Raw genomic sequence first — 24,941 nt, 5'->3', positions numbered from 1 at the left:
GTAGGACATTACATCTATCATTTCTTCTCCCTGAGATACACCCCAGATATTAGATATTGTGCCTCCCATACCTTCCAGGTCTCCACTCACATGCCATCCTTTGTAGGAAGCCCTCTGTAACTACCCATGTGAAACATTATGCCCACCACTTCATTCCCTTTTCTTATTTTTTTTTTCATAGCATCTACTTCCACATGACACAGATTTTTTTTGGACTTGTCTCTTGCCATTCTTCTGCTAAGATAAAAACTACATGAAATTAGGCACCAGTCTGCTCCATCCCCAAAACAGTGCCCACTAACTAAAAGGCACCCCATAAGTATTTGCGGAAGGAACAAATGAATTTTCAAATCTCTGGTATTCAGTTTAAATATAACAATAGGAAAGAAATAAAAAAATGCATGCCATAAAGAGCTTTCATTGTTGAAAAATATAAATATATATTAAATAATATCCAAGGTGAAATGCTAAAATGAGTCTCCAGTACTTTGACAAAATTGAATGCTTCATGTATGGAAAAGACCCTTAGGTTATGGTAAATGGCATCTTTTCAAAGAGTCTTTTCTATATACCAAACTAATATGCTAATTTTTTGAACAGGCCTACCTCTGAAGGTGATTCCTAAATAATGAATTGTTCGACCTTTTAACTATACCCCTACTAGCATATTCACTTGTGTCTATCAATCCCACTTTTCCTTAGCCCCATTTCTCTTTTCTATAATTCTGCATTCATTCCCAAGATGTGGCATATGCATTTTAAAGACCCATCCAGAATGCATGTGCCCTAAGGCCAAAGTTCATTAGTTCAAAGGGATCACCAATGTCATCTGCATATATGATGGTGGCTTCCTGGAAAAGTCTTCTTTGTGATTAAAAAAAAGAGAGAGGAGAGAGACTAACTAGTAACACAGGTTATGAATACATTGTTCAGTTATTCTATTTCTTAGAATACTAAATATTTGATATGAAAATATCTGAATTATGAAACAGCACAGACTAGGCTTGTAATCCTAATTAAACATATTCTCTCTCTCCCATCTCCACCCCCCCAAAAAAAAATCAAATAGGCAAACTAAAATGACTTTACTGTATTTCACAATTGGATTTTATTTACTTTTAAACCAATGTCTAAAATCAATATTTTAAATTTTGATATAACAGACTTCTATAGTTAAGAGAGTAATTATTGAATTCATACTAATTCCACAGTGGTTAGGAGCTAAGACTAGAGATAACTAGGAGTATCTTAATTAAGATACTTAACTCTTTCTGCACCTGTTTCCTCATCCATAAAATGTTAGTGACAACAGTATCTACTCCCTGAGGTAGCTAGTCACATTTGTAAAGCACTTTTAAACTTTGCTTGGCACTTGGTGAGTGCCTAAGGAATACTCACTGCAGTTACTACAAATGTTCCCAAGGACAAAGCCACCTCTTTCATTGTATAGCTGAATGCATACTTCACCACAGATAATTTGCAAGAAAATTAAACTTACTGCAATTTTACCAAGATCTTTGTTTATACAGCAAAAGTGAAAATCTGGTCAAAATTGCTGTACAATTATTTAGTCCACATGCTTGTATTCTGGAGCACAGAATTCCCAAGGTGTAATCTCCCACACAATGGGTATCTTCAACATGTTTTCTCTTGAAGTGGCACATAGTGGCCCTTCTTCTTGACCAATAACAAAAAATATTGTTAGTCACTCTCCTTGGAGGCTCAGCTCAAGTCCCCCACTCAGCCTGGCAAAGCATGTAGCTTTCCATGTACCTGGCCTTTCCCAGTGGCACCTCTCAGATACCCTTCCCTCTGTTCTCTATTACTCAAGGAACATAGAAAAGAAGAAAGCATTCATTGTTCTCTGTACTGCCTGAAGAATAGTAACACTCCTTTCCTGGCATCCTAAAATCTAACTATAGACTTGAGTTAGACTACTGGGAGAGTGACAATCCTAGATCACCTTGTCCTGGGGCCCATTTATTGATTTTGCTGACATTCAGTTTGGATTATGCTGCCCAGAACACTTGCTTCCATTTAATGATATTGTAAAAAACAGCCCTATAAATCTGGCTGCTCAGTTCTATAAACATGTAAGGAAAGACCTATATTACACTGTATACTCCTTGTCAGGATTCATCTCTTTCTATGAATATTTATTAAGCATCTGTATGCCAGGTATTGCTCTGGGCACAGCAGTGGGCAAAACGGCAAAACCCCCTGCCCACCGGGAGCTTCATTCAAGTTGCAGAGAAAAACACTTATAAAAATGCCTTTCAGTTCTGTGCACTAGAACTAGTGGTGCTGATGTGGGGCTCTGGTCTGGTTTTATTCTGGGCACCCCTTGAGTCAAACAACTAGTCATGTTTCTGTTCTTCAGTTCAGAGAACTCCCCAGGAAAAACCTATAATCACGCAATCTCCAACCAAGACTTTGTGGATCCTTTAGCTCCACAAATCTTAGTTCAGACTTCATTCTCCTCTCTAAAGCAGGGGTCTTCAACTGGTGCTGATTTCGATGTCATCCCCATCCCCCAGATGACACGGGCAATGTTTGGAGCCATTTTGGGTTGTCACAACTTAGAGCAGTGTGCTGGTTTTCTACTAATCATAGGCCAGGGATACTACTAAATATCCTACCATGTACTGGATCAGCCCCTCACAACAAAGAGTTGCCCAGCCCCAAATGTCAATAATGCCACTATTGAGAATCACTGCTCTATGCCTACTTTCTTTTTTGTCTGTCTTCACCCATTTTTAAGTTATTCATCTTCCTGGGTTATGTGATTACAGTTCATCTTAAAACCTTTTGAGAACAAGAAAGGGAATGAAGAGCATAGATAGAATTTTAGCAAAAATAGTTCATTTCAATGAGACTTAGTAAGTGATCGTTTCCTGAGCAATGCTAATTGATGCAAACAATTTAACGGTTTTAACAATTTTACTCCATTCACTTTCTTTTCTTTTTTTTTTTAATTGTAGATGGACACAATACCTTTATTTTATTTATTTTTATGTGGTTCCGGGGATCGAACCCAGTGCCTCATGCATGCTAGGCAAGCACTCTAACACTGAGCCACAACCCCAGCCCTCACTTTCTTAATAAACATCCACATTTTGAGAAATGATGCACTGATAGAATGTGTTTAACCTGGAAAATGTCTAGCTACCAATATTGCTTTCCATCTTTGGCCTTGTAATTAATTCTTGGAATAACAAACTTCAATTAGCAATGTTAAATTTGTTTCAGAAATGTCCTAAAGTACATTATTAGATCAAACTACAAGGGCATTCACCTACACAGAGCTATACCGCCAGTTTCATCTCTTAATTGATTTTCTTTCTTCCCTTCCAAGAGAAATATGTAAATTAGCAATTTGATACACTATCTTACTTTTGTCTGTCAACTCAACTTCAAGAAAGTCAATTCCTTTGCTCATGATTGTGTCTACACACACACACACACACACAGCAATCACAAGCAATACAATATCATTATCGCCCAAGGACACAGCAACACACAGCAGGCATTTAATTGGAATAAATTCAATAGTTGAAAGATAAGAAAAAAAGTTAATATTATTTTACAAATTTTAGAAACATGGCATTTATGTGTATAGTTTTCAGACTATGACTCAATTCTGAAGTTTGGCTTAGGGACAATGTCACTTGGGGAAACCAGAGTATACTAATTTAACTGTGCATATGTATCACCTGTTTTCTTGTCACTTTAATATTCTAGATGTTTCCCTGACCTTTATTTAGGAATCTGATCTATGCCTGAAGTTGTTTACTTATCTGAAGTCATTAAATTCCCCTGATACTCTCCTGTCCCCATCAGCAATGTAACTAAAGATTCTGATTGTGGTTAACAAGCAGGAAGAGAATACATTTCTCATTTATCTTCCTTCTGTTTAAAGTCAAAGTGGAAAATTCCCACACAACACGACAAAACTTGACACTATGTGCCCACTTCCCACTTTTTGTGACAGAGAGACTCCCAGTTAGGCAGTGTTATTAGTCTCATTTTACCAAGGAGGAAACAGATGCAGAAAGATTAATCAAAGTTTTTGCGTTGACTAGAGGTACCACAATGAATCAAGTCTGAGATCCTGAACTCCAGAGCCCACATTCCTTCCGTTGTTCCAAACTGTCTCCCACACAGGGGATCACAGTGGTGAAGGACATGAAGCCCAGAAAGCTAATGTTGTTAACGTCCTCTTATAACTCCAGGCTGGGAATGCTCCCCACAAAAGATCAGTTTCTTTGATTCTGGCATTGGTCAGTCCAGATGATCAGCTTAAACCGAATTGGTGGCCCACACAAGTGGTTTCCTTAAAACAGAATTACAGAATCACAAAATATTAGCAGTAGAAAGAACTTAAAAAATCATCTGTACTCAAATTTCTTGGCTTTCCTGGAAGACTATGGCCCAGACAGTCAATTGATCATGTTTACACAGAGAGTTGTTGTATGAACTGAGACCAGAACCCAAATTCCTGAGCCTACTGCACTCTGCTCCCATACCCACTTTACTTCCCACAGCCCCTCAGTCTTCATCACTGTATAACCAACTTGGATGATTCACAGGTGGTTTTCTATTCATACATGCTCTATTAACTCAAAGTTGCTAAAAAAATAAATAATTTTTTTTAGCCAAATGTCTATTATAGATTAGACAATGTGCTAAGGGTTGAAGACAGAAAAGAGAAAAAAAAATGCAGGCATCTTTCTCAGGGCACTTCTATCCCAGACCACTGACACAAAACCACAATCATAAGATGTCTGGATAGAGTTGGGTATAGGAGACAGTAGGGCTTTGAGCAGAGTTGTGGTACTGCACCTAGTTAATTGCTTTTCCTTTCTATGTTGGCGGAACAGTGCTGATGTTAATTAATGCCTTGACTTGCGTTCAATTGCATAGATTATGGTCCTCAGCCACACAAAAGCCAGTGTGAGAAGGGACATAGAGTGGGGTCCAAACACATGCTAATTGTCCATCTGCCTTAGAGCTTTTCAAACCTAACTACCATGTTCTAAGGGAGAAGAGAGACAGAGCAGAGTCTCTCCCACCCCATCAGTACCACATATCACAACAGGGCTTTTAAGACCCTAAATGTCATCTTTCTTTAGGCACCAACTGCTCCACCAAGGACCTGGTGCTAAAGAAGTCCCCAGTGCCTTACACCTCCCATTTCTTGAAAACACCAGTAAACATGGCGGGGAAGAAGGCAGTGGTTGGAGGCAAATTTTCCACTAGAACTTCACTCGGCCCCTTATCAGTCATATAAGATGAACAAATTTTAATTTCATCTATAAAATAATTATATCCCCCCTCACAGGATTCTCATGGATCAATATAAACCTCCAAGCATAACACCAGGGATCTAGAAGGCACTCAAAGCTTTATTTCCTTCACCTTCCCTATCATTTCTTAGCTTAGTTCATTTTTTCAGAATCATAAAACAAAACAATCAATCGCTGGAACTTCCGTTCCATAACGTCCATTGGCACTGAAAGTAAACTTTACACAAGTTTCCAGGGGGAAACTTCAAAATAAACTTTTTATTAAAAAACAAAGAAAATGAAAAAACCTTCTGCTTTTTAGCTGGACAAACATCACAAATTAATTATTGTTTCCTGGTTTCATATTAAGAGGAAACAGGCATTTTGAGCAGGTCAGTTGTGGACAGTAGTCCCAGATTGAACTCTGACCTGATGAGCAAATAAATGTTCTAAAGAACTGGGAGTCACAAATTCTCAGCAGCTTGGGGACCTCCCCAGGTTAAAATGGAAATTAATGAGAAAGACAATCACTCAGAAATTGGCCAGTGCTTAGAGGGTGAACTGGCTCTGGAGGATGAGGGAGTGCACAGCCATGAGAACTGTATTTAATCAACTTTATTTCTCCTTTAATGGGATGGGGGATACCTGAAGGGAATAAAAAGGAGAAGGAAAGGGTTGCAGGATAAGGAAGAGATAAAGCAAAGTGATGGAAAAATTATGCTCAGAAAAGATAATCCCTGATAGTTCCCAGGTTCCAAGTCCCTCAGAGCCATGTCTTCTCACCTGAGCTTTGATTCTCAGCGATTTGTCAGAGAACCAAAACATGCTTCTCTTTTAGCAAAAACAACACACAATAATTTTAATAAATAATAATTATTGTGAAATACTTATAAAAAATATTCAATAATAAATTTTTGAATACCAAGGCCTTGAGTCAGTAGTACACTGTCTCAGCACCAGATCTCTTTCTCCTGATTTCCATTTGAACAGGTTCACACCTTGCTGTCCACCTTGTTTCCCTAGACTGAATTCCTGCTTCCCAATTACTATTCTTTGATCCCTGTAGAGAACTGGAGGTCCAGGGGCTGCCTTGTGCCCAAAGTCTTGCAGTAACTGGCTTTGCCTTTGGGGACCTGAACAGGATGTGGCATCTAGGCTCAGTGCCACTGACCTGCCCAATGCACTGTCCAGCATTTGCCCACTTCTGCTGGAAGCACACCCTAGATATAGGGCTTGCTTTAGCAAGTTGGCTAATGATACTGACACCCCAGCTTCCCTTTTGTGTAGTTCACATCATCCCTGGCTGACCTTCACATCACCCAGTCCCCAAAAGTCAGGCTAAGTCTAACTGCCAACACCCAGGCAGAACATGAACTTGACATTCAGAAGTAAGGAGAAAATGACAGAAAGACATATAAGAGGAAGAAGAGAGGAGATAGAAAACAAAATGAAGGGACCAGAAGAAAAAGGAAGAAGAAGAGCAATAAGTTTGGCAGATGCTGCAGAAAATTAGCCCTCCTGAACTTTTCTTCATATTTTTCTCTTCACTTGGGTTATGAGCATGTAAGCAACTCGATCACACTGCCCTCTGACATCCTGATTCGCCAACCAACCATTGCACAAACTTCCTCACATTTATTTATTCTCCATGAGAAGATATGGTTCCAAGCAAGACTAACTCCTCCATCTGCCAGGAAGAAAAATCTTCTTTAAGTTCCAAGAGATGTCCCAGCCTCCATGTGCTATCAGGAAAGGAAAAGATTTTGCCTTTAGGCACAGCTCATAACTCCACTAAAAGAAGTATTATACCAGAAGCCACAGTGTGGTAAAAACAGAGAGAAAAATAATTCACTATCAAGAGTCCCTCCAGTCCTCCAGGCGGCCCCAAAGACTATGAAGAGTTACATAAATACGACCAACGCAGTGGCAGAGGAGTTGTTGAAGAGCTTGAACAGTTTTATCATATTGTCCTCTTTTATTCTCTTGTATAAACAATAATTTTGAAACTACTATTAAAATTATGTCTAACTTTAGACAGAGTAGCAGTGCTACGTCTCTTCCCCATAAAGAACAAAAACAAAAAAGTCAGCAATGCATAAGAACCCCAAGGAATAACATGACAAGACACAGTGCCCAGTTTCTATCCCAGAAGGTGTGAACACGCTGACTTCTTGCAATGTCCTAAAATGAACTTTTAGCAGATGAACCATGAAAGTCACTTTACAGTCAGCCTCTGACCCAGCTCCATCTCCCACGCCCCAGATCTGTACTTTCCCATTCCTTCCTGTGACTCATTAGTAGAAGGACTCTGCCTGGACACAAGGGGATCTAGAGGCTGGAGTCAGGCGACATGCTAAGGGAAAAGTTTCGAGCTTGACCTTGAAATCTGCCTGAGAGCAGAGCACTCCACTCTGCAGATAAAGATAGTCTTCCTCCCAATAAATCTAGGGTTCTGGTATATAAAATCTGAACTCAGGAGGAAGGAAAGGGTAGGGGAAAAGGGGAATGGAGAGAAAATGGTTAACAGGTGCCGCAGTCCGGCTGGGCACAATTCAGGAGCCACTGCCACCACCGGCTTCCTGCGAGCCTCTCAACCCCCAACTCCTCCTGCTCTTGAGGCTGACTGGCTGGGTCGCATGGGCGGAGCCAAAAGAGTCCCCCAATGAGCAGCTCCGTGGTCTGAAAGGGCGGGGAAACAGCCCAATGAGCATCACCGCAGAGGAGCCAATCAGCTGGCAGCTGGAATTTTGCTGGGGCCAAGGTGAGCCAATCAGCTGGAAGTTTGCTGGGGCCGCTGTGAGCCAATCAGCTGGAAGTTTGCTGGGGCCCCTTCGGCTGTGGCTCTCAACAAATGGGCACAACGTGAGGTTGGATAGGAGGAATAACTTCTAAAGTTCTGTAGAGTAGCTAAGGCTAACAACACTTCCAATTTTTTAACCGAGAAGATTTTTAAACTTCTGAGCACAGAGAAAAGATAAATGCTTAAGGTGATAGATATGCCAGCTACCCTAATCTGATCATTATACATTGTATACATGTATGGAAATATCATACTGTACCCCGGAAGTATTTACAATTAGTATGTGTCAATTAAAAATTTAAAAATTTTAAACCTGAATTTATAGATCAATTGGATTTCTTTTCCATATATGGGGATTTTAAGCAGTGAATTCCTCTTCCACAAATTCATTTATAGACTAACTAAAACCAGTTCACAATATGGAAATAACAGCTCTGATTTGCAATGCCATGCCCATTTCATTGGCCTGGCTGGAGAAGCACAGGGATCCCCATTCATGTGTAACATCAGGATAGTTGATTTCTTTAGTTTCCAATTACAAATGTTTCTCTAAAAGGTATGTCACTTCTCCCACTATGCTCAAACCACCATAGCCGTAAACATCCATCCTGACCTTCACTCTGACCTTCACCATTCATTGATATTCTAGGGACTGGCGAACTATAGCCTGAGCACCATATAAAATTTTGTTAGACCACAGCTATGCTCATTCATTTAGGGACCATGTACACTCTGTCTACAACAGCAGAAATGAGCAGTTGCCACAGAGATCAAACAGCCACACATACTGAATACGTATTATCTGGCTCTTTATAGAAGTTTGTGGTTACCTGCTTCATTCAATAAATTTGCACATTTTTTAGAGTTCATCTACATGCCAAGTGTGTTTTGGGTACTGTGGAGGCAGCAGAGACTAAAACAAAAGCCCTTTTCTTTGGGTGATAATAAAAGATGGGAAGAAGAAGGGAGAATGTGGGATACAGATGAGGACCACTCTTTAATACTGGCAGTTGCAGATAACCCCTCTGAAAGGGCTATATCTGAACAGAGATCCAAGGGAAGGAAGAAAGGGAGTGAGCTACGTGGGGGAAAAGGTGTACAAACCAAAGGGGTGGCAAGTGTCAGGGCCCTGAAGCGAGAGCAAGTCCAATGTGTTTGAGGAAAAGCAGGCAAGGTAGTTGAGAAATGTCCCCTTTCTCCACAGCCTCAATGTCCCAGCCACCAACCTCTGCCAGCCAGGCCAGGTACCATCTTAAGTGCTTCAGCGTGTTAAATCATTCAGTCTTTTGACATGGCATCATTTTCTTCCCCATTTCACAGATATGGAAACTGAGATTTAGGGAGCTTAAGGAATCAGAGTTGTGATCATCATTAGAGATTGAGAGCCAGGGCTTGCAGTCAGACTAACACTCTTCCACAATGTTTCCATTCCATGCTCCTGCAAGTAGCACCAGTACTCTCACCCAGCCACAGACCAGCAGCATTAAGCTCCTGCTGTGTGTGATCCAGACCACATCTAGAAGAGGAAGAGGTTTCACTGGGCTAGCTTCCTTTTCCATCTCAGCATTCTGACCAGGTTCTTCCTGAACATCTCTGTTGCCTCCACCCTAACATTATATAAGTCTCCTAAGACTGCCTCCAAAACCAACAGCCAAGCTGCAGAAGACTCCCTGATGCAAGGAAATTGCCTGCAAGAGAAAAAAGAAGAAAGGGAGATCACATTTGCAGCAGGCCTTCTGAGAGCCAAGCATTGTAGGTACTTTATTTCTAGGAGATAATACTTGGTGAGAATACCTGGGTATTAAAGCATGGTATTTTTCCATTGGGATTTCTGCATCCCATAATGCAGGAATTGCTTGAGGAGTCTCCACTGCAGAATGATTTAAATTGAAGAGACAGCATGTACCCACAACTCTGTGCTCCTTGAGATCAACCATCATCTAACATTCTGAGCCAAGATACACAACTTCCTACTCCAACCTATCACAGAATGTGTTCTCCAATGCCTGCCACCTTGCCTTCCCTCCTACATCTTTTAAAAGTTTACACCAGCCTCTAATGCTTTCCTCACAAGTGTTCAGAGTTATCCAGGGCAAAACCAACCAGACTGAAAGCAACACCTACCCATATACACACTTAGTTCCTCCCAGAGACCCAGCCTCGATTTCTTGGCTTTGGGGATCCCAGATAGGTAGTGTGGATTAATTCCCCCACTGTAGCCTCAACATCAAAAATACTAGGAAACCTAAAGACCACTCATAACAAAGTTTCATAGGAGCATGTACTAGAAAGCAAGGAGCATACCTCAATAAATGTCACCTATAAAAGGTGGGATGGAAAAAAGAAAGCAGAAAAAGTGTTGGAAAATAAATAACTTGCCCTGCTCAGTGGAGAAAAAAAAAAAGGTACAAAAATGTTCTGATTCCTTTGTCAGCCTTTGCTATATAAAAACATAATCCCATTCTTGGCTAATATCTCCTTGTCCCCTCTTATTGTCTCATCTCTTTTCTGTGTCCCCCACCCCAAGCTTAGGAAAAGTGTTGAAACAGCCAGTGCTAGGCTATGCATCATATAAATAAGCATCTACTTATACTCAAGGATATTATTACATGACAACTTCCCCAAGGGTTAGAGGTGCACCTTTGAAGTAGAATAACAATCAAAATAAAGTCAAGATGCCTCTACCCATGTGAAATGAGAGGAGGACTGTTTTAGGAAGGGGCCCAGTCATTCTCTACCACCTATCACTATTCCTTTGTGTTAGAGAGGAACCAGTACAGTTCAGTTCCTTTTTTTCCCTAAGAATCTCTATATCCAGAGGTCAAGGAAAATCAGCAAAAATGACTGTGCCCCCACACCTGAAGAAAGATGGGGTCGAACAGCTGGGTGTTCTCTGAGGAGGGAGGTGAGAAGAACAGGATTATCTATCTGGAAAAACAAGATAATTTTACATTTTGTGTTACATAAATGGTATTTCACTAAAATGTGAAATAAATGTGCCATATGTAAATATGTGCCATTTCCCCCCAGTGAGTAAGAATACAGGAAAAAGCAAAAAAGTCAACATTGAGAATTGGTTTTGAAAACTTGGAAATGACTATTGTACAAATCACACAAATGCAATTAAGTGGTGGCATTTTTTACTTGATAATTAAGCACTCTTCATCACAGTAGCTAATTAAAGCAAAGGGGCGGGGGATGGGGGGAGACCTATAGGAAGATGACAATAACTGCTCTCAAAGAGGGAAATAATCTACCTAAAACCTCAGAAGGATTCTTATAATTCAAAATCTTATGTCATCATAGTATCTTAAAAACAAAATTTAATCAACTATGGTACTTAAGTTAGAAATAAAAGGTCAAAGAGTTAGATGAAAGGAATCTATGAACAGCCTAAGTACTCTTAGAACAATCAGTAAGACAGAAGGCATATCTGAGTGACAGGGTTTTCAAACTGGGCGAGGACACTGTGACTACCAACACTGGCCTTCCAGAAAATGTTTTTAGAATAGGAAACTCCCCACCCAAACATGCACACACTTCACACACACACACATACCCCGTTCTCTCTCTTATTGTCTCTCCCATTTGAACTTAACTAGACAAACATAGAAACTTGAGTCTGTTTCTCCCTGGTAAATCCCCAACAGCTAGAAGAGCACCTGGCACACAGCTGATGTGGTAGGTGGTATACCAGATAGACTATTTGGGGTGCTTCAACTTCTTGGCATAATGAATGGTGTGCTCTCTAGTCCTCCCATGGTTGCGTTGGTGTGGGGGGTCACATGATGTGGTCTGACCACCAAGTGTGAGGAAAAAGTGACATGTATCTTGTCCAAATTGCATGTGAGACCCTCCATGGAAGTCCACCTCCCTCTGTTTCAGCAAATGTTTCCTCCAGATGGAAGTTACTCCACCAGCATGTCCCAAAGTAAGGACAACACCAACGCCTTTTTGTCCAACAGACAAAAAGCATGAGCAAGAAATAATTAAGCATGTGCACTTCAAGACACTGAGGGTCAAGGGTTATCACCCTTCTGATACAGTGGGTACTCAATATAAATTTATGGTTGAGTGTGTCTGTGACCCTTAAATCTCATATCACACAATGTGTTCTAAGGAGACCTGCTTGCTCACAGAATTTGCCATTCCTTCCTGGTACTAAGTTAAAACCTATGTTCTTAAAGAATGCAAATGGTAAGACCCAGTATGTGGCAGGACAAGGTTTATTATCATCCTCACTCCCTTCTTTCCATATGAGCCTCAAGCCTTCCTGGGGAGGTCTTTGTTTAATCAAAGTCAAGAGAGCAACTTGGAAGTTATGTTGCAAGAAGTAATCAATATTGGCAAAAGATAGTTTGGTCTTGCACATGTTTCACTCAAAATCCTCTCAAGAGCTCAAAAGTCCTTCTGGCAAAGCACAAGACCTCAAGGATGAAACAGCCCCCTTGGGATGGACACTAGACATGGAAAGAGTCCAGAAGCAGAAGATCAAGGAATCAAAGTACATGAAAGAATACCAGGCCAAGAAGACAGTCTCAGTGGCCAGAAGTGGTGATTTTATGTCAACAAACTCTGTGGAACTTCTTCCTTCAGGAGTAGATCTTGCCAACTTCTTGAGGATAGGCTCTCATTAATGACTTGCTTCTAAGGAACAAAATATAAATGATGACGTGTGACTTCAGCACTTCAGTAATCACTGTTAACTCTCAACTCCTTTCTTAGAACCTGCATTTGATTCTCTGGGTAATTTATTATTTGATTAAATAATAATTCACTGACTGACCCAGAGTAAAAATACAGCTCCCATGGTATGCCAACAGATTGGGAAGCACATGTAAGCCAAAGCATACACCAAAGTAACACGAACCAAAAAAATTCACACTGTGTGGTTACCAAGTGTTCTCCATCTCCTGGCATTCTACATATCCTGCCTCCATCTAGTCGGGATTATCCAGCAGAGTAGGGAGATGATCATTAATCAGTCCAAGGTTTATCTTCTGTAACAATGTTGATGGAATCACTAACCCATCCTGAATGAGGACAGGAAAGGAAGGGACAATGTGAGGTTTAGTGGGGCACACCTGTAATCCCAGCACTTCAGGAGGCTGAGGCAGGAGGATTGCAAGTTTGAGGCCAGCCTAGGCAAGTTAGCAAGACCCAGTCTCAAAAGTAGAAGGGGCTTGGGTTGTAGCTAGGTGGTAGACTGTCCCTGAATTCAAACCCCAGTACCCAACCCTCACCACACACACAAGATGGTGCTAAGGTTTGCAGGATAGTGAGCTTCAACAGAAAACAGGACATCTTAAAGCAAGTGAAGAAATGGGAAAAATAACTTCTCCAGATTCCCAGAATACCGTAGCTATTTGAGCTAAGATTACATGTTCCATATTATCCTATCTTGAAGTAATAATGGAAACCTAACTTTGGAAGCTTTAAAAAAATAAAGGTCATAATAGATTTCTTCTGTCCGCACAAAAATAAAGGCAATGTGTGTCACCTATGAAAGAAATGGTTTTCAAACCCATTCCTAAAGCATTTCAAGGTACTTAATCTGTGTTAAGACACTATAACAAGGAAGTGGGGTATAGGGAGAAGCTTGAGATGTTGCTCCCACAGTCAGCAACATCTCAAGCTAATATGGGACTCTTAACCTTGGAGGGTTCTCAGATTTGTGAATCCTATTCAAATTGTAGCTCCTTTCTTGCAATGGACCCATACAGATAAATACAAAACTTTGTTAAGAATTTCAGATAATTCAGAAATTGTGAAGAACTGTGGATCATAGGATAAATAGGTTTTGATGTAATATGAGGAAAAAATATGGAGAATTTTATTTAGTAATGGTAGTACAAAATTTGTAAAAATCAGATATTAGTCCAGCCTTTCTTCTAGGCAGCTGAAAATACCATTTCCAAATCTCCAATTATATCAAACACAAAGAAATCACAGGGGACAATATGCATACATTCATATAATGGTAATATTCATGCAAGTTACATTTACTAATATTTCTGGCATCACTTCTTATAGGTAACAGTAATTGAACTGAAATGAAATTTGTATAAAACCTAATTTAATGAAGTCTGCATTTTAATCTTATCCTTTTAGTGTGTATTTTGTCTGATTAATTCTGAATATAAAAATTTTCTGTAGTTTCAAGACAGCAAACTGAGCATTTCTCAGTATTTTCAATGATTTCAATAATTTTTTTCCTATAATATCAGTAAAAATCATTTCAACTTTTCAATTTTAAAACAGCTCAGTTTCTCTACTACATAAACTATATTTATTCTGTCAAAAATGACAACTGAATTGGGCACCAGGGATTAAAAAAAAATCTCTCATATTTCTGCAGATTCTTCTAGAAGATGGTCTCTCAGAAACAGTACAGAGAATTTTCTTAAGGGTGGGGCATGGAATGCTAACAAGTATCAAGTGGAAAGATGGAGAAATTTCTATACCAAAGAGGGAAGCGGATGGATCAGGATACTGCAAACAGAAAATAGGAGCAAAAGAAACATGAATTGATGTGTTTTCAAGTTCCAAGACTGTCAGTCCAATGCAGTAGCCATGAACCACATATGGCTATTTAAATTTAACTTAGATTAAACATTCAGTCCTCATTTGCACTAGCCTCATTTTTAGAACTCAAAAGTACATGTGGCTAATGGCTGCCATATTGGACATTGCAGAGTACAGAACATTTTCATCACATCACAAAGTCTGATTGACAGCGCTATTCCAGAAAGTGAGAATCCAGAAAACACTGAGAACCTACTTAGTCTTAATAGAATGTACACAGATTCAGAGACAAATGACTTTCAATTAAATTCTATATGGAAAGGAAATGAGTTGATACAAAGGAGATAGAAAATAGGTAAGATTAAGAGTCTTGAATACAATGAAGAAATGACCCACATTACGCAGCTCAGCCTATGATACCCTGAGAATCCAGTGGCTCAGGAATTACCAAACAGGTACAAGTTCTGTGGATTGTTCTTCCTTCTAGCCAATAGCAACATTTCCTGAATTTTTAATATCTATGTATACCCTACAGAGAAAGAGTTCTAAAATAAGAAGATGTGTTTTAGACTTTAGGAATTCAGTAGGAAAGTAAGAAAAAGGGGAGGGAGGAAAGAAGAAAAAAAGGAAGGAAATACAGATATGATTTATTTATTTGTATTTTTAGCCCACATATTTTCCTTAGCCTCATATCCAAGTCATGCTGCATTTAATCACAAGCACCTGAGAGAAATGCATAACAACATTGTTATAAGATATAGTTTTGATCTTCACACAAATATTATCTTTTCCAGAGACTCATTTCATTACATGCCTCCCTAATTCCTTTTGGCTCATGACTGGAGACGAGATCTACTTGAAAACAGAGCCTTTCTGGAAAGCCTTACTTTTTTTTCACCTGAAAAATTTAGGAATTAGACAAATCTTCTAAGGTTTATTTTTCATTTTGGTTCTCTAAGGCCTATAATTAGAGCTGGTGCTCAGAATGCTCTAAAAATCTCAAAATAAACTTGTAATCTAGTTGGGGAGTTAAACTCACACAGGAAATACATGAGAATTACAAAATACAAAGCAGCTACAATTTTTTTGTTTTAAAAATTCAAAGATGACATAGTACAAAAATTATGGCAAAGTTTGAGCCATAATTTTTACAAATTTTGGTTAAAAGGGATAGCAATGCTTGCATGAAAGGGTTATGTGTCATTTATTATCTTGTCACAAAAGTGTACATAAAGGAGGTAATTTTAGCAGAAAAATTGAAATAAATTCTTTATTACTATTTTCAGTAACTTTCAAAATTACCTAACAAAAGAACCACAATAAGAAACATATTTTAGACTATAACCCAATAGGTTAATTTAGCTTTTTGATGATACTCCCTATTATAATTTCATTTTTTAAATTCATTTTTAAAAAAAAGTACAAGTTATGACCCATTAAACTCATGATATGGTCCATTCGTGGGTTCTAACCAAGAGGATGAAAAAATACTGCCATAAGGGAATCAGCTGGTCTACCTGAAAAGGGGTGCCATATTTGTAAGAATAGAATTAGCAAACCACTTGAGAGCTTGACATGGGATCAGGGATGGATGGAGAGAGACAGAGAAAAAGGAAGAAATAGTTGGAGAGAGGTGTCTAAGAAAAAGTCTCCTATGTCAATTTCTGTTTCCCTGGCAATAGGGAACCTTTTTTTTTTTTTTTTTTTTAATTGTTGTTGACAACAAAAGTTGGGGCAGATCTGTGGAAGGCAGGCCATCCAGGGCTGTTGGGGCATAAGTAACAAACGTGTAATAAAGTCAGGAACTGGATTATGGTTGTGAGAAAGAAAAGAGGGGGGGTGGTAAGGAAGAGCAGGACTTTTCAATGGCAACAGAGAAAATGATTCTCCTATTTTCAAAAACAAGAGGAGTTTTAGAAACCAAACATCCTTATAGCAAAGGGAGAAAATGAAAGCCACGATGCAGCTGGGCAATGGAGAGTAGAAAGCTGATCAACCCACCCGCAAACCAGACTGGTCCCATCTGATCTACTGCTTTTCCTAAAGAATTAAAATAAATTTGTGACACAAATGGAGAAAGGGACAATCTCTGTGACAAGGTCCCAACACATTCACATACCAAGTCATATACATATTGTGTGTGTGTGTGCGTGTGTGTGCACAAAACAATCACTGCTAGTACAGGGGCATGTACAAGGTGCTATAATCCCACAGGAGACACTGTAACTGGGTCTGCCCAGGTTGGCAAGGGCTTCCAGGAAGCAGCAGAAATATAGAAAACTTTTCTATCGGAAGCCATGCAATATGCAAAGGGAAGAGGCCTGACAGCACAGGTGTGTAGAGGAATGATACAAGGGATCAGGGTTTGCAGGAGAGGGAGGGAGGAAGAAAAAGTGGAAGGAGGAAGACACAGCCGGAAAGAGCAGCTGATAGCAGTTTGTGAAGGGTCTTTTAAGCAGTGCCCCAAAGGATGAGCTATCATACCCAGCATTGGGGAAAAATACAATCTATATCTTAAAGACAAAAGAAAACCAGGCATTTTAAAGCCAAGAGGTAGAACAACTCAGGTACAAACTTTAGAAAGGTGACATAAGCATGCTAGCCACTTAAAGACCATACAAGTAGTGGTCTAGGAGGGGAACTAGAGAGCAGGATAAAACCAGAAAAGGAGGACAACCCTTGAAAGAAACACCTATGCCTATCTGAGTGCAGAATCCAGCAAGAGAGCTGACAGACTTATCTTCATAAGGAAGGTTAGAAGTGAAGGTATCATGGTTTTCAAGAGCAAGGTTAAATGCCTTAGAAAAACTGACTAGAAAGAGGGGGTTGTTGGTGTTATTTGTTTTCTGTATGTATGGTTGAGAAACAAGTACATGTAACCTAACCAAGCAATAACATGAACGAAGGCTCTTAAGAAAGAAAAATTGAGAGGCTATCATCTCACTGGATGTTCTTGAGTCAGGAATCAAGCAAAGTCCCAGGAAAGGTGATGTAATTAAACTATCATGACACATTACTTAAAACACCTTGTTCTCTATGCAAACGTCTGACAGATAAACCCCAGTGACTGTGCAGATAACAGCTGTTCTGATCTTTCAATATTGCTAAGCTGCATCCAATGCTGCTTTGTCATAAAGCATGTCATGATGAAACTAAAGTGTTAGTATACAATTGTGCATCTATTTGGGAACTCCCAAATGCCTATCAGCAATTTCTCATCTATGACATCTGTTCACCCCCTACCCTATAAATTAAAACCCCAGTAATTTTTAGAGGTGGACCACTACTTACATTAAATATTATATAACTGGGGTCAAACTATTAATGACATATTTGATTAAAGTTCCAATATCTATTTAGATTAGGATTTGACATCTGTTTCTATTCCCAATATCTAGAATGCTTCGAAAGTCAATCTTGTCGTAGTGCCTTTTTTTTTTTCTTCCATTTTCTACAAATTATTTTATTTCTTTTGTCTTTCTGGTGGGTATATGTGGGTCTATAAAGTAAAATGACATGTCGTCAACCCACGTCTTCTTTCTTGGCAATTTAATTAAGTAGGGGGAAAAAAACCGCAGTTCAGGCAATGTGTATGTTCATTCACATGAAGACCAGCTTCTAAAAATCTATATTTTACATAAAGACTTTGAAAGATGTTTGCAATGTGGGCTATCCTGATGTCATATGATTAATGCAAAGAAAATGTTCTACCTTAACTACTGCTCAGAATCCCTTTAAATTACCACCGATCGCCAATCCGTCATCAGCAAATATGCTTATGTCAAATGCCCTTATAATGAGCTATCACATTTTCAAACATTTTCCTCTATTACCTAACCGGGAGATTTACACAATGCGTACAACCTACAGAGAGGAGAGTAAATGAAATATTGGATCTTGGTTTAAGTGAGCAAACCCTATCTGAACAGTAGGGGAGAAAAAGGAATGTATAAATTGAGAAAAGAATTACCTATTCATCTTCATCAATAGTTGACACCATCATCATTTGGTCTCTAAAAAAAAAGATGTTTTAATTTGCTGGGAAGAATACATCCCTTCAGGGAGGAGATTTGGGGATTTGACCATGAATAATAATGAAGTAAGCAGAGTTTTCCTCATATGTAAAACCCAGCTCTAGCCTTTCAATCCAAATGAGATTCTAAGTTGCTGAGGGAGGGCAGGGGATTTAATTTATTTATTCAAGTCCATGTAGGCATCCCTCATCCACATCAACCAGATCTACACTTCCTCTCACTCAAATTAACATTAAGACAAAAGAAAAAAGAAAATATTCCCATTTGTATTAGCCAGCTTGTAGCAACAACCCTGGGTTCAAAGAACAACTGCTGTTCATGAAGCTGCTAGCTACCCTGCCTGGAATGTTCCTCTTGCTGGAAACTCAGGCACCAACTGACAGTCCTCTCATCATCACTCTGCTCCTTTGGTAAATGCAAAACATTCTCTTGGCATCCCCAGCTTGCAATAAATCATTCAGGCTCATGCCAAAACTCGAAACTCAGCACTTATTAATTTTAACTAAGTTCTGATACCCATTATCAGTTATGGGCAATGACAATATTTCTCTAAGCCCATTATTTCTTCTGTGTACCTCAGAAAGCTGAGAGAAAGCAACAGTATGCCTGACCTTCTGTGGTTTCCTAATCATGACTGCTTCCCATGGCGGGGTGGAAATTAAGAGAGTCCCAGCACATTATGCAAGTCAGGTAGACAGAATGAGATTCTGGGTAAAGGAGACTTAGAATAAGAGGCCTTCAATATGCAGCATTGAAGTGATGTATAAATCAATAGAGAATGATTAAAACACTGCTCTATGAAAGAACTGCATAGTTAATATACATTTCATTATGAAAAAAGAATGCTGCAGTCAGACCCAGTGCTTGGGCATATAGTACACCAGGAGTACAGCATGGATCAAATGATTTAAATGCACAGAATTCCAAGGAACAGAGCTAATCAATACAGTTATTTCTTTAATTTCACTTAAACAAAGCCTTTTCAAATATTCATTTGTAATTTAAATGTCCACATTAACACATACACACACATACTCAAAACATCTGATTTCTAACGCACTCCATCATTTAACAGATAGCCCCCACTTCAAAACCCAGCACCAATAAAAGCCATTCTATTCTTATTCAGATTACAGCACAAAATCCATATCTAAATATCCCTAAATGCATGATCATTGAACTCACTGGAATAAAACACACACTTATCTTATCCTTCCTTTTAAATGGGTCAATTAAGTGCAGCTCCACTTGTTTCCCTTTATCAAAAGGCAAATTTAAGAGCTAAATATTAGGTGTTTTTGCTTTAATTAACTTCCCTGAAAATGCAGTATCATGTTTACAAAAGAGAACAAAAACCACCAAAAAACTGATGGTACCTGAAGAACCAAATAGCATTCAGCAATCCCCTACCCACCTCACCCTTTTAATTTAACCCTCCATGTCCTCCACTGAAACCAAACAGAAAGGACTGACTTCCAGGTGTTATTTCTCTAGAAAGTTTTATTTACCCCCTACTGGTGTAAAGAAAGTTATCATGACTTTTATTAAGGATTATTTGCCATGTCCTCCCAAGAGAAAATACTGTTCCTTCATCCTATTCTCTTTATTTTATTCAAAGGGAATGTGAAAGTTTTTCCAGTAAAATTATTCTGATAGAGACATCTTTTGTTACCTATTTCCATACACTTCTATGTGCTAAATTCTAACTTTTACTATTCAAAAGAAATAGATACCTTATAATCATGACTTTCCATCACTCAAAGATAGTTCATGTCAAAAATTTAAGCTTGGTCATGTAAAAAAGCACTGAAACCCCACCATGCAAATGACTATAGCAAAGTTAAGTTAAAATAGTCAAGATTATATGCATTTCTATTTCATTTGGGGGCATAAAGCCAGCATATTTTAACAGTTTTTGTTCACCTTAACAAATCGAGGGTGCATTATTCCAAAGAACTAATGTCCTTCAGAAGCCACCTATGAAACAAACTATCTCAACTTTAATGTATAGTATATCTTTATTCCTGAATTCAAACGCATCTTTATTCTTTATGGAAATTCCTCTATCCTATTAAAAATATCAATATACACCAAGAAAGGAACTTTAATTTTAGCTCATTCTATATATAAGACTCACAAAGTTACCACATCCTTTCTATTGCTAAATAAAATAAATAAAGTCTTCCAAAGTCAATAATTTAGTAACATGAAAAAATAACAGTAGACACTTGTTATAAGCATTTCCTATGCTTAAGACATTGTATTTATATAGGTTGCCTCATTTAATCCTCATGGAACAACCAGAGTAAGTAGGTGGTATTATCTGCTGTTTTAGAGCTGAAAAAACCCGAGTCATTTGGTTGGAGAAAACCACAATGGTTTCTAACATGGTCCCAACCCAGAGTCCCATAGGCAAACACCAAAATGGCATATAGTCCTTCCCACGGGTGACTCTAGAAAAAGCCATCCAAGTTGAGTAGGAAGAATTTAACAGTGGCCTATAATCTCTCAAGCAAACAAAAAAGTTTTTCGATTTTGGTGCAATGGACTCATGACATCTAAGGTCCTCTACCATTCTGCATTCCAAGGAGGACAGGCATTTTCAAAGCAAAGGAAATAGGAAAATAAATAAAAGATTGCATCCCTTTTCCTGTACCCACAAAACCCCCACTAACCATGTTTCCAGGACAACTAACCACCCTCTTAGCAAATACATTACCTAGGCAACTACTGTGACTTAACCAGTGTATCTCTCTTCACTGTACTCCTAAGTGGACATCAGTTGGTTCACCAAGTGGGCAGCACAATATTTTCTTAAACATTCAGTGCAATATTTCATTCACTGAATTTTAAAAAATACTGTGCACTGCCCTCTCCTTCCCTTCCCTCCAATGGAAGGAGTTTGGTGACATGGGATCACAAAGAAGATCTGGGAAGAGAAAACATCCTAGCCATGAGAAAACTACCTGAAGAAGCCTGCTGGTGCTTTCTACACTGTAGGTCACGACCCTTAGTGGACACAATATGTTGAAATGGTGCCAGCATTTTAAAGACAGTGAAATATAATGAAATAGAAAATATCAGAGCAGACAACACATAATATGGTAAAATGTTTTATGAAACATGTGCTTCAGAAACATATTCTATAAGTTATATGTATTGGTAGCATGTGTACCAGGTTGTGATATGTGTTTCTTACTATAGGTTAAAAAGTTACTTGAGGATGAGAGTTATAGCTCTGTGGTAGATAACTTGCCTAGCACTCGTGGGGCACTAGGTTGGATCCTCAGCATCACATAAAAAATAAATAAATAAGGTATTGTGTCCATCTACAACTAAAAAATATTTTTAAAAAAAAGTTACTTGACTCCTCTCACCTTCAAGCCTCCCATGCAACTAAGTTCTACTGAGTATCCTTCCCAAACCCACTCTGACCTCTCTAGCCACTCCCTGTGTACACCAATTGTAGGTAACGTTCCTCACCAGAACCATCAGTACAGCCTCCATTAAACTGCAGATTCCCCTTAAATCAACCTCCACTGCTTTGCCAGATGACCTATTATAAATACACTAGCCAGCTTAAAAAGCATCAAATCATAGCTCCCTTAACATGGCACAGCAAGTGCTCCACAAACAATCCCAGACCAAATTCATCTCCACAGCCCCAATCTCAGACACTGCTAGAAGGAGCACCCGAGCAGCTATCCAGTCACTTGCATGATTCTGCTCATTCGCTTCCTCTGTGTTCCCACTTGGAAGTCTTTTTCTCCACAGAGTCTTCCCTGGGAAATGGTAAAGTAAACCTAACTTTGACTCCCAGCACAACCTGTATCTGCATGTGTTCAACCTTGACCCCCTGGAAATGACACTATTAGGTTTTTATCTACAACCTCCTGGTCTTTACTCAAATGTCACCTCAAGGAGATCCTGCCAGCCTTCCCTGACAATCTTATCTAAATTTTCAACCTATCATTGCCTCCCCCCACCCTTCCTAGCTCTCTCTGCCAATTTAGCTCTCTCTGCCACTTTCTTCATTTTCCTATCACTTACCACTATCTAACACACACACACACACACACACACACACAATATTATATCTCCACATATTTTTAACTTGTTTACTGTTTATATCCACAGCCAGGAATGCCAGCTAACTTTTTTCAGAGTTTAATGGCTATATTCCAGTGCCTGGCACATAAGGAGAATTCATAGAATACTTGCTCAATGAATAAATGAGCAAAATAATATTAACATAAGAGAATGCTACTAACATAACTTTGAGTCTCCAGCCCATGTCATGGTGCCCACTGCATAACTGGTATGCAACAAATATTTGCATTTTAAGAAGTGAAAATAAAGACTCATATATGAAGCAGTCTATTGTCTGTCTCATACTCCCCTATTTCCAGTAAGCACAAGACAGACATAATGCCAGACGAATCCATAAACGGATCAAAAAGAAAGCAGAAATCCTGGAATATGACCCTACCTATGGTACGGGCAGGCTAAGTGTTTTAGTCAGCTTTTTCGCTGCTGTGACTAAAGAACCCAACCAGAACAACTGTAGAGGAGGAAAAGTTTATTGTGGGGCTCACAGTTTCAGAGGTCTCAATCTACAGACAGTGGACTCCATTCCTCCGAGCTCAAGGTGAGGCTGAACATCAAGGCAGAATAGTGTGGCAGAAAGAAGCAGCTCCTTCTATGATCAGAGAGCAGAGAGAGATCTCTGCTTGCCGGATATATCCCAAAACCACGCCCTCAATGCCCCACCTCTTCCAGCCACACCCCACCTGTCTTCAGTTACTACTCAATTAATCCCATCAGGTGATTAATTCACTGATTGGGCTAAAGCTCTCATAACCCGATTATTTCTACTTCAAACCTTTTTGCATTGTCTCATATGTGAGCTTTTGTGGGACACCTCACATCCATACCATAGCATTCCACCCCTGGACCCCAAAAGCTCGTGCTTATCTCGGAATGCAGGAAGGTTCAGAGAAGAAATGATTGGGTTATGACAGCCTTAACCCAATCAATGAATTAATCACCTTATGGAATTAATTGAGTGGTAACTGAAGGCAGGTGGGATGTGGCTGGAGGAGGTGGGCATTGACAGTGAGGCTTTGAGGTATATATTTGTATCTGGCAAGTGGAGATCTCTCTCTCTTTCTGATCATCATATGAGCTGCTGCCCTCTGCCATACTTTGCAAAATGATGTTCTGCCTCACCTTGAGCCCCAAGAAATGGAGCCTGCCGTCTATGAATTGATGTTGAGAACCACAGCCGAAAGGACCCTAGCAAACTTCCAGCTGCCAGCAAATTTCCAGCTGCCAGCTGATGATTGGCTCACAGCAGCACCAGCAAACTTCTAGCTGCCAGCTGATTGGCTCCTCTGCGGTGATGCTCATTGGGCTGTTTCCCTGCCCTTTCAGACCACGGAGCTACTCATTGGGGGACTTTTTTTGGCTCCACCCATGCGAACCAGCCAATCAGCCTCAAGAGCAGGAGGAGTGGGTGGGGGGGGGGGGTTGAGAGGCTTGTGGGAAGCCGGTGGTGGCAGTTGGACTCTGCGGGAATTCCTGAAGAGCTCCTGTGGTATGTGTTCTAAAAATAAAGTTCGTTTCTGCTTGATAAGTGGCTCCTGAATTGTGCCCAGCCAGACTGCGGCAGCCCTCTGCCATACTCTTGTGCCATGATGTTCTGCCTCACCTTGAGCCCCAAGGAATGGAGCCTGCTGTCTATGAATTGAGGCCTCAGAAACTGTGAGCTCCAAATAAACTTTTCCTCCTCTATTATTGTTCTGGTTGGGTCTTTTAGTTGCAGTGGTGAAAAAGCTAAGACCCTAAGAAAATTGTAGGCCATCTGGTGTCTTTGAGAGCAGATACTATTTTGAAAAGACATCCCCTTATTTAGCATTGAAGGTAGAAAAGTCAAGAGCTTTTAATATCTATATTTTCAGCATTCACATTTGTTGATAACAGAACCATTAAAGTTCTGAAGGCAATTGAGGCAATTGAAGCATCAGGCATGTTATTCTTGGGGGAAGGATGTTTTCACTTGACAATAAATCATGAGCACATCCAATATTTATAACCATTTTAAAAATCAAATTAAGAATGGAAGGAGAATGATAAAATATGCATATGTTCTTAAGGCTTAAAACTAATTCTCACACATATCCTTAAGTAATTTCTGGTAAAACACAAATGTGTGAACTATCCTCAAACCTGGAATAAAGTGTGAAGCCATTTTTTAAAGTTTCTTTCTGATCAAATAAAAGATTGATATAGTAGTTC

General features: G+C 39.4%; 1 protein-coding gene across 7 annotated transcripts in view; it reads right to left on the bottom strand.

Moving 5' to 3' along the window:
* Positions 1–24,941, bottom strand: part of Mast4 (microtubule associated serine/threonine kinase family member 4) — a 565,691-nt gene that overhangs the window by 403,521 nt on the left and 137,229 nt on the right. Inside the window, exon 1 of one of the 7 annotated variants that reach the window (XM_058583081.1) lies at positions 23,240–24,061. The exons of the other annotated variants lie outside the window; for them this stretch is intronic. The gene's annotated coding sequence lies outside the window, so the exon portion shown is untranslated. Of the gene's footprint in view, positions 1–23,239; positions 24,062–24,941 lie in introns of those variants that run through there. 7 annotated transcript variants of the gene reach the window in all.

Source organism: Marmota monax, unplaced genomic scaffold, assembly GCF_021218885.2.
Source record: "Marmota monax isolate L192 unplaced genomic scaffold, Marmota_monax_Labrador192_F-V1.1 WCK01_AAM20220418_F8-fsc00130, whole genome shotgun sequence".
NCBI lineage: Eukaryota > Metazoa > Chordata > Mammalia > Rodentia > Sciuridae > Marmota > Marmota monax.
The sequence above is the reverse complement of the archived record's forward strand: the minus strand, read 5'-3'. Positions and strand labels throughout refer to the sequence as shown.